At 42.3% G+C, this 8,903-nt stretch overlaps 1 long non-coding RNA gene across 1 annotated transcript; it reads right to left on the bottom strand.

The window, feature by feature from the left end:
* Nucleotides 1-589: 589 nt before the first annotated feature.
* On the bottom strand, nt 590-1,056 carry LOC117956758. Its single transcript, XR_004659360.1, has 2 exons — nt 971-1,056; nt 590-621 (listed from the first exon to the last, which is right to left on the bottom strand). It is a non-coding gene; the product is annotated as an uncharacterized LOC117956758 (long non-coding RNA).
* Between the last annotated feature and the right edge of the window lie 7,847 nt (nt 1,057-8,903).

The raw sequence follows: 8,903 nt of genomic DNA, 5'->3' as shown, positions 1-8,903 counted from the left end.
GGACTTTTGTAGAGTGAGTGATTAGGAATTTTTGACTGCAAATCACAGATATTATTCTATAAACCATGCCTGAAACTTATAAAGTGGATATCTAGTCTGTCTTTTTTGTCAAAGTTACATAATCATTTTGAAATGAAACACATACTTCTCCAATACATCTGCAACTACAACTGCAACAATTACATTACACGATTTATTTTTTAGAAATGCAAAGTAATAAGTGCAAGAGTGACATGACACTGTCATGGGAATATGACACAGTCATTACACATGAACCCTAACCCTAACTTGTGATGACAAAACCAAATGACACGGAAGCATTACGTCATGAACATGTATGACTTGTTTATTATGTTTATGACACGTTCATGACAGTGTCACTCTTATGAATTGGAATACAATATTCATAATTATTTTGTCATTAATGTATAATCACCTGAAACTAAGAATTGTTGTGTTTACGTTACCTTAGAATGAGCACTTCATATCTAAATTGGGAGAGGGCCCCGCGATGAGGCACCGCCATGTTCCTACAGTAGCCCAGAAAGACAAGCCAAACGCCGGCTCTAGAGACATACACATCTTTACGTTACCTGAAGGCCACTGTAGGTTCCACTACACCTGAGGTGCCCAGATGCTTTCATATGAAGGGCCAAATTGTATCTGGATGGAAGGCCACGGGCCAAAAATAAATGTGGATGTTGAATAATAATGTAATTTTTGCCATTCTCTGTAGACAAAATGTACATTTGTAACTTAAATGGGAAGTTTACCAGCACTGTGCTTGATATTACCATTAAACTCAGATTACGTACTCTTTAACTGCACAAAATGTAAGTTTTGTAGTCATTACTTTTAAAATAAGAGGAGAATAAGCATGAGCATGTCAAATCTGTGGCGTGCCAAACCAAAGAGAGCACGGGGCCAAATTTGGCCCACGGGCCCCAAATTGGGCAGCCTTGCACTACACACTTGGAAAGAGATAGGTGAGGGAAGTGGTATTCAGTTGGTTGCAATCTGCAAACCTCACTTCAAGATGCCACTAGATCCTACACACTGCTGCACAGTGCAACTTATTTTACTTTAAGTAAATTCAACTTTTAATATTGGAAAAAAATCTCAAATAATCTATTTTTTTTAATATTTAATGATGAATTTTTGGGGTTTGTTTTGTTTTCTTCCTAAAGTCTTTCCACATAAAAGCTTCAGACCACCAGGGATCCGGTTTGTTTCACAGTTCATCCACTAACAGCTCCTGGGAAACCCAACAAACAACCAGCTTAACTCCAAAAACTGTGAGCGCTTTACAGAGTGACAAACTGCTGCTGGCTGCTACAGAGCAGATCTGTCTTTGTTCGTCCCGGAGGCCGCAGCTGACTAAACTGTGGAGCGACCTGAGTGGTGGTCAGCGGGTGGGAATGTTTCTGAGTGCGATGTGTCCAACACAGCGGCTGGGATTTCCATCTGGTCTAGTACTGCCAAAAAGCCTCCTCCTCTTCCTCCTCCTCCTCCTCCTCCTCCTCCTCCTCCTCCTCCTCCTCCTCCTCCCGCTGCTGGCCCCTGGGCTAGACTGCTGGGCCAAACCCCACTTCCTGAATCCCTGTCTCCATGGCAACACTGGTGGGAAGAGGTTAAAACCTTCCCAGAATTATCTGTGGTTCTCTGGTGTGTGTGTGTGTGTGTGTGTGTGTGTGTGTGTGTGTGTGTGTGTAGTCAGTTGCTCTGCTGCCTGCTGACAGTGAGTCAGTGCCACTGCAACAAGCGGTTATATAAATAGAGCCAGAATGGTGGCTTCAAAGCCGCACCATGTCATTAGTTCTCTGTAGAGGAGAAAAATAGATCTTTGAAGAAGAAGACAAAGACATAAAAGAAGACGAAGAAGAAGAAACTGCCAGCAGAAACACTGGAGGAGCACTGTGAGTGAGATCACTTCCTGTCCGATGAGAAACTTGCATTTTCACACACAGTCAAACCAACAAACACACATTCAGATGTACAGTTAATTTGCTCCTAGCTGTAGATTAGGACTCCACATAATAACTACTTCATTACTGATTAATCTATTGATTGTTTTTTGTTGTATTTTTTTGTAATTAAAATCTTAAAACATACAGTGAAAAAGTTCCCTAGTCCCAGTTTCCGCCCAGGGAGCTTTGATTAAATTACTTGTATTTAATCTATACTGTCTATAGTGTATGTATATACACTATATATTAGGGATAGACAGATATGGATTTTTTAGTGCCGATGCTGATTTTTTTCCATCATCCTGCTGATGACCGATAAGGGCTGCTGATTTTATTGAGCCGATGTTTGGAGCTGATACTGCTTTTGCTCCCTTAAATTACATCATAAAAATGTAAACCTTCCCACACTGGATTAGTTCTGGAATATGCTCTGCCTTTTCTTTAAAAAACAATCCAAAAACACAGATCAGTGTCACTTCTGCAATCATCTTACATTCATATCACCCAAATTGTGTGTGCAATGTGTATCTTATTGATGGGTCCACTGCATATGGTTAACAGCGCAAGGGTAAAAAGCTTTTATCACAGCCGTGATGATGCAATGCTTACTGACATTATAAGGCAGTTATTTAAATCATTTAAAGAAACTAATAAACCTAAAGTAAAGGCTGCCATGGTGCTAGTGGTGGAGGGGCAGTGCACGGTCTGCATGGTCGTGAACGCAGCAGCCGCGTATCGGCCAGCCAACAAAATAGGTCTATCTATATATAGTAAATACAGTATATCTACTACTGTATAAAATATTTTTGAAATATGTTCATTAAAAGTTCCCGGAATCAAAAGAGACATCTTTAAATTACTTGTGTTGTTTGACTAAAAGTCCTACACTAAAAAATATTCCATTTACAATAACCTAAAATGGAGAAAAGCAGCAAATCCTCAGCCTTTGAGAACCATTTGGAACCAGTGAAAATTTGAAGTTTTTGTTTGATAAATTACTTGATTTATGATGATTATTCAATTATTTCAACCAACTAAAATATTCTAATAAAGACTTATATACTATACTTACTGATTTAGACAGAGCACATTCACCCACACACACACACAGACACACACACACACACGCACACCCACACATATACACACACACACTCAGCTGGATGCTTGACTGGCCTGATTTATAACTCACAACCAGGATTTGAATGGACACGGTCTGTTCCCACAGCTTAGCCTGAGTAGGAATGTGTGTTTGAATGTGTTTGTGTGTGTGTGTGTGTTTCTGTGTGTGTGTGTGTGTGTGTCTGTGTGAAAGAGGAAAGAGAGAAGAAGTGACATGAAACAGACTGAGATGTAGAGGTAGTGGGGAGAATCTAAGCAACAGATTAAGAAGGACAGAAAGGGAAAGACAGAAAAAGGAAAAAAAAAGGTCAGAGACAGAAAGCCAGACACATCCAGAGTAACGGCTGTAACTGCCGGTGCACGTCGTTGTGTCATTCCAGAGCTCTAACATCTTCTGATGGGAGTCAAACGGACATTCATGATCAACAGACAATAATTCTGCCTGAAAACTCCTTAACCTGAGCAAAAAAACTCATCTTCTCTACATGTGATTTGCAGTGTGCATCCAGAGCTGAACAGCCAGTGTTACAGCGACTTAACTAGCTTGGACTAACATGTGAACACTCTTAATTTGGAATAACAGAAGTTTTTCTTCTTCTCATGATGGGAGATGTAGATTTAGCACAAACTGTTGAGAGTGTTCCCAATCTTCTTTTCTAACTCTCAGCAAGAAAAACAACTAAGCGCATTTCCCAAAATGTCAAACGAGTCCTTTATATTGATTATAACATTACTTTATGCCTTTCTTTCTGATATCTGATCTTCTGCTTAACATTCCTGTTTGGGTCAAATTCTTTATCTTGTACTTATAGACGACACACTGAAAGCCAACTTGTTGCATTGTTGTTAATAAAAGTGCTCATAGTAAATACAGTATGAATGACGCAGCCCCATGATGAGTAACACACTGACTGGATAAAGGAATTGGCTAGACTCAGCAGCTCCCCCATGCACACGCACTCGCACTCGCACACACACACACACACACACACACACACACACACACACACCATACCTTACATTGGCTTACTACTCAGCATGACTGGAAAGAGGGAGAGTTAATCAAAGTGAGAGTGAAAGAAGGGGAACACTAGAGGCAGAGTGAGAGAGAAAACTGAAAAAGAAAGAAGTGTGTGCGTGTGTTTGTGTGTGTGTGTGTGTGTGTGTGTGTGTATGTGTGTGTATGTGTGTGTGTTTGTCTAGGTTAACGAGTGTCGAAGGATACGATAAGAGAGATATATGAAAGGAGAAGAAAAGAGCAGCGGTGGTGTCAGTGGCTGTACAGTTTACACACTAATCAATAATTCCAGCTCCAGGACATCATAAAGACCTAAAGACATCATAAACTCTGTAGAGATAAGAAATCTCTTTCTGTTTCTCTCCGCTTCTATATTTTTTTCATTGTTCACTCATGGTACAATGCATTGTGCATGCATACTAAAGAGCTGCAGGGAGAGCAAACCAACAGAGACTGCTGGCTAGACAGACGTGCAGACAGACAGGGGGAGGCAGGAGCTGCCAGTCAAGCATTCACAAAGAATACGGTTTAGGATCATGAACATGGTCATGTTTAACGGAGAAGTCCAGAGATTCCCAACCTGGGCGTCAGGATTAAGACTAATGTTACAGGTACTGTTACACAAAAATGTTCATTTTAAAGGGTTTTGCAGATTTCTTAGGGTGTTATAAAATATTTGACTGAACAGATCGTGATTTACGTCCACACATTGAGTCTCATTTAAAGGGGTCACGTCACAGACCAAAAAGGTTGGGAGAAACTTGATTAGTAGATAGAGACAAAATCAGTTTAAGTACTTTATCAAGCAAAAAGGCCACCCATTGGCTGGCTTCAGGCTCTCAAATATGAAGATCAGCTGCTTTTTCTCTGTTTTAGCTCACTTTATACATGGAGTATATTTAGATTTTGGGCTATTGGTTTGACAAAACAAGGAATTTGGAGATGTCACCTTGGGCTTTATCCAACCATTATTGCTACTAGAGCCTGAGAGCCGCTTCCCATTTGTGTCATAGTATCAATTAGCCTAAACAGTGATATTTAAAGATAAGGGCTTTTGATCAAATTAATATACGACCATGTCACACGGAAATAGTGCCCTCATTTATCCCCAGCATCACAGACATACTTGTGCTTTCCTCCACTACAACATGCAGCACTAAGGGGGAGTGTCCACGGCCAATGCAGAGGAAGAAATGGGTGGAAGAGACCAACTTAACTCCATCTTTTTTGCCTGAATATAATGGATATAAATTATAAATAGGTTGTGTTTTACAGATCTGACTGAGGAGAATAGTAGCCTGCATGTTGACGGTCCAACATAAGGCTGGAGGGAGATGCACATTCAACCATCTGCTACAAAGCGGCAGGAGGGGAGCCCAGAATCTTTCTCTCTCCGTCTCTGACTGCCCCTTGCATAATATCACAGAGGTTTTCCAGAAAGACAGACAGCCTGCAGTGTTAGAGTCCATTGGGATCCATAGCCTACAGCAGGTGGATGAGGTGTGATGATGGAGGGTCTAGGGGGATTGCACAGATCAATAAAGTCAGCCTCTCATAAATGTGTGCATAATAGAGCTGCAGCTGGTGTTTCATGTCATCATTTTTGCATGTGTGCCTTTCTCTCTTTCTCTGTGTGTCTTTCCCTTTGAATGTGAATGGGGAATGTGTTTGCATGAGTGGACATCAGACATGGAGACCAAACGCGTTGTGCACGCAGAGCTGCATGCAGGAGGAACAGACTGGAAGCACGGGGCTCTTTGTCCCACACACACCGCCCCTGAGCCTTGGATGGATCACACCAACTAATTACATTTATCCATTTGTGGCTGGCGTTGTTGCTGAAATGCTGTCTCCATAGTGCTGCTGAGTGTCTCATTATAATGAGAACAACCTCGGCAGCCTTCTCACGACCCAGAAACGCTCTCTAACTCTCTGTTCTTTCCAGCCCAGCCCTTCGGCACACGAATCACGAGAAGTGTGCTTCAAAAATGAAAAGGTTTCTGGTAACAGCCATGAGATTATTATAGTGGAACCACTATTGGCTACACGAGCCTACGTCTGGTGTAATGAATGCCAATCAACGTGGAGCCTGCGATCAACACGTTATTGATAAGGTGTCTGCTTGGAGAGCATCAAGACAACCGTCAAAACCCAATTCATCAAATAATCATTTTACAAAGCACGGTTTAGGGAATAGGTTACCAACAAACCTAACTAATTATATATCCCTAAACTGTGTCTTGTGAGTTTATAGACTCGTGACCATGGGCTACTGTTCCGCTTCGAGTTGATAGTTTTGATTTCTAAGAATTAATTTACCTATCAATGAACACTTCGTTTCATCAGCGTACTCGGCGGCTCTTGAAAACACATGATTATATTTAGATTTGAAGAAGCACGGGTGGCTCCAGCAGCTGGCTGCGTGAAGCTCCGGAGCCGCTTACCTTCACCGGGCAGCAGCGGTTCTGGAAGCCGAGCACAGAGCGAGGGAGGCCGGGGATGCTGCCGCCACTTCTCCCTCTCCTCCTGGATGGAACGAGGGATGGATGGAGGGATATGGGTGAAAGGTTGGACGTTTTTTCCGCTCCTCCGTTCGGGTTTCTGTTACCACGCTTCCTCCAAAAACCGAACCGACACACAGCCGGGAGGGGGACGCTGGGGAGGGAGAATATAGCGAGAAAACGTAGCCTATAATCCTCAATGGTAATGGCTGTCCGATTCCGCCTCTCCCTCTGACTCTCACGCTTCTCTTCTCAACAACCCCCACCAGCCCTCCTCTCCTGGTCCTCTCTCTCTCTCTTTCTCTCTCTCTCTCTCTCTCTCTCTCTAATAGCTGTTTTCACGGCTCCGGCACTCAGCTAACCCATGTCTATTGAGTGTGTTAAGTGTCGCGGAAATTGAAATTTCTGTTGTAACGTTAGGCTACTCCTGCGTCATCCGTGGCTCAGAGTCAGCAGCACCGCCAAACCCAAGCCGACACACACGCACAGCCACACACACTTTCTCTCAATTTAGGGAGGAAAAGGGGAAAAAAGGCCGTTCACGTTGCTATATTTGCAGCAGCTATAGGCCTACTCATTCACAATAGTAGCTTCATCTGGTTATACATATTCCCTCCACACACACAGACCATCTTCCCTCTCCAAACAGCTGGAGGAAGATAGAGAGTAGCTCCAAAAAAAGCAAATTGATTACAGCTGGAGAGATGGAGAGGAGTGGGAGAGTTGTATTTGGGCTACAACTCCCCAATAAGGTATTCACAGTTTTGGCTGACCTCTGGTGTGCAGGGTCATAATACCAGACCATAAAGGGTCCCCAGACCAAAGAATTTGGTGATAAGCTGCACTTTGATTAAACTGGGGCCCTATGCAAAGGCCAGACAGGGGACCCCTGCATCTCATCCCCCATCTATCCTCTCTTCAAAGCTGCAATAATCATTATGTTGACAATGGGTGAAAATGATCATGTGCCATGGTTACTCTCAATGATGACATAAAAAATGATCACCACACTCTGCAGTAACCTGCAGCTTTACAAGACGTTCAAAGTGTTTTTCAGTTCCTTGTTTGGGTTTTATGGTCCATAGCTTTAGCTTTAGCATCTAAAAAATCCACAACTTGCTCAGCAGCAAACAGCAGACCGACGCATACACATTTAGAGACTGGCTGTGGAGCATTTAGACGATAAAAAGACTATTTCCCTCAGGAGTTGGTGGAGACCAATTAAAGAGCTATAAGAGAGTGATCATTGGACTATTATTAATCAAGTAGCAGCATGACTCCACCCAAATGCTGCTCTGTTTTAGTTATCACACAAGAGAGAAAGTGGTCTTGTATTAGTTGACCTGTCTGTCTTTTGCATGACTGTCTGGCACCCTGATTGATAAGGCACTGGGTCAACTGGGTATCACTGGGATTGCTGTGTCTGTGCTTGTTGGCGGTGCAGAATAATCCAGATGCTCTCATCCTCTCTCCACCACAGACACTCAGAGAGAATGAAGTACACTGCTGGATTATCTGTGCTGCTGTCGCTTAAATCAAACAGCGGCTAATACACTGACCGGCCACATGCACTGTGACGGTAAACAGAGGGTAAAGTTCTCTATCACTGCTCGTTCTTACATTTTCAGTTAATTATTGAACAATGCTGGACTGATGATCCCTCAGTAGAAACAGAACTGCAGTAGGACACATACAACCGAAGCTCCTGACACACTGGTCAGTGGTGGTGCCTTTGGCTGGGAACTCAGACAAAAAATTCAATTTAAACAATTGAAAACTTGTGATAACGTGAGTCATGGATTATCTGTACTTTTCACATTAACAATGGAAATTTGAATTTCAAGAGGACAATGAGGCGGACTGCCTTCAGACAAAGCTCTACTGTGTGAGTTATTCTTTGTGGAAAAACTTCACACATGGGCATAAAGTCAAAACCTTCAATGGAGTTTAATCAGATTTTAGGTTTGTGACATTAAACTGAGCATACAGTTTTGATGGTGGGGATACCTCAGAACTGCCCAAGGCTACCTCAACTCACCCTTCCAATACTCAAACACGTTCGTGTTAACAGTCTGGGGATTCAGTTTATATCTCCACTTGTGTGTTTGGAAATGAAAATGCAGTTTTAGTACTTGTTCTTAAACGTGTACTTAACAGGGGTCAAGAGCTCAACCTGGAGAGTCAAGATGTAGCCAATAATTATTAATGAAATAAAACAACTTAAAATTCTTTTAGGATTTTAGAAATATGGAGGTTTGAAGTTAAAAAACTAAAGAATTAAAATTACCAGCAGAC

The sequence above is a fragment of the Etheostoma cragini genome, chromosome 14 (genome assembly GCF_013103735.1).
Source record: "Etheostoma cragini isolate CJK2018 chromosome 14, CSU_Ecrag_1.0, whole genome shotgun sequence".
NCBI lineage: Eukaryota > Metazoa > Chordata > Actinopteri > Perciformes > Percidae > Etheostoma > Etheostoma cragini.
Note: the sequence above shows the minus strand (reverse complement) of the source record. Positions and strands in the feature narration are given on the sequence as shown.